Source organism: Bactrocera tryoni, unplaced genomic scaffold (genome assembly GCF_016617805.1).
Source record: "Bactrocera tryoni isolate S06 unplaced genomic scaffold, CSIRO_BtryS06_freeze2 scaffold_450, whole genome shotgun sequence".
Taxonomy (NCBI): Eukaryota; Metazoa; Arthropoda; class Insecta; order Diptera; family Tephritidae; genus Bactrocera; species Bactrocera tryoni.
This window is the reverse complement of record NW_024396145.1, coordinates 1-2,070: the sequence shown is the minus strand read 5'-3', so window position 1 is coordinate 2,070 and position 2,070 is coordinate 1. Positions and strand designations below refer to the sequence as shown.

General features: G+C 35.7%; 1 pseudogene; it reads right to left on the bottom strand.

The window, feature by feature from the left end:
* Positions 1–784: 784 nt before the first annotated feature.
* LOC120781170 lies at positions 785–987 on the bottom strand (annotated as a pseudogene).
* Between the last annotated feature and the right edge of the window lie 1,083 nt (positions 988–2,070).

Genomic DNA, 2,070 nt, shown 5'->3' with positions numbered 1-2,070 from the left:
TTAGGTATATGGGGGCCTAGGGAAGTTATATGTGAAGGGACCGGGTATTTCCACAGGTGCCCGTATCGGACGGACAGACAGTTAGCTGAGCTTCAACTTTTCTCGTCATGCTGATCATTTATATACATATATATAACTTATATATTAGGGTGTGCCATTTTGAGGCAACCTTCATTTTCAGCTGAAAAACAGGCTCAAAACTTTCGAAATGTGTAAAAAAAAACAGTGCGAGTCCCTAAGCGCGGAAGAAGTTATACTTCTTAGTGATACTCAGAAATGCATATCATTTTGTATGAAAGAAAACTAGAACATTTAAATTCATTATGCACTAGAGTGATTCAAAAAAAAATTTTTTTTTTTTCGTTTGGTACTCGGAAAATAGGTTCCTAGACACCTCTAAGAAAGCCTCTCCGAACATGACTTTTTAATTGTAACGGCAAGGTCTTCCTACATTCAGTTTTCTATTTTTTCTTATTATCAGATAGAAAAATTTATATCTCGCTTCCAACTACTTGAAAAAATATCTTGTTCCTCAGATTTTGTAGAAAATTGAATGCTCTACAAAAAAGTTCTATTATGATTTTTTCGATAACCCAAACGTTTAAAAGATAATAACAGTTAAAGTTTGATTATTTTTGGGAACATTTTTTATTTCTTATGAATTTTATAACTCGATGAAAAAAAATTATTATGAATGATGAAGCATACATATAACTTATTGACATATTAATATAACTTATGACATTATTTTTGCGTAAAACCTTGGAATTTATTCATTAAAATCACCACTCATAAGTCGTTTTATCCGTTGTAAGAGAGCGATTTTCGAAGAAACATCATTTCTAATATGCCTCAACACAATATTAGAAATGAAGTTCATAAACCTCACGCTGTCAGATAAAACGATATACCTCGTCATCGCGGGTCGATTTCCAAAAAATTTTAATGAAGACTAACTACAGAAATGATCCTGTAAAGTATAGCCTTAATTTTTCAACGGCCAACGCAGAGTATTTCAACCAAAATATACGCAAAATAGTTGAGAATTCGCAGAAATGAAAGACAAACGAAAGAAAAAGAAGCATAACTTTAATAATGCACAAGCATACAAACATACATATGCGCAACAGCAGCAAGGAAAGAGGTAACAATCGGCGATCCATTGTATATTTCTTTCATGCATAACCAAACCATAATTAGGACAACGCAATACAAGTGTCAATGGTGGTGTTGGTGGTAAGCGCTTGAAAAGTTACGACGAGCACGTAGGTTCGAATCCCAACAGAATTTATTTTAAATTGAATATGTCACCAACCAAAAATTGAAACATTGTTCTACAAAAACAACAACAGCATAAGCATGGCAACATTGTGTTGTTGGTAGAAAAGCCGAGCTGTGCCGAAAGAAACGAACAAACGATCGCCGATTGTCACCGCTTCGCTTGCTGCTCGAACATCTTCGCAGACAAGGTTGCGTAGATTCATATTGAGCAAGGGGTTGCGTAGATTCATATTGAGCAAGGTTGCGTAGATTCATATTGAGCAAGGTTGCGCAACCTGAATCTATCGCAACCTTTTCCGAACTCGTATAAGAAGTATAACTTCAAAAAAGTCGAAAAGGTTGCCTCAAAATGGCACACCCTATTATATATGTATATTTCGATTAGCTTTATATGATACATACAACCGTTAGGTGTACAAAACTATTATAATCGGTAGCAGCAGGTTGCAAGAGAAAAAAAAAACAACCATATTCCAATCTCTCCATCTCTGGTAGTTTTGGTTTTGTATTATGACGTAGGTTCGAATCCCAACAGAATTTATTTTTAATTGAATATGTCACCAACCAAAAATTGAAACATTGTTCTACAAAAACAACAACAGCATAAGCATGGCAACATTGTGTTGTTGGTAGAAAAGCCGAGCTGTGCCGAAAGAAACGAACAAACGATCGCCGATTGTCACCGCTTCGCTTGCTGCTCGAACATCTTCGCAGACAAGGTTGCGTAGATTCATATTGAGCAAGGTTGCGCAACCTGAATCTATCGCAACCTTTTCCGAACTCGTATAA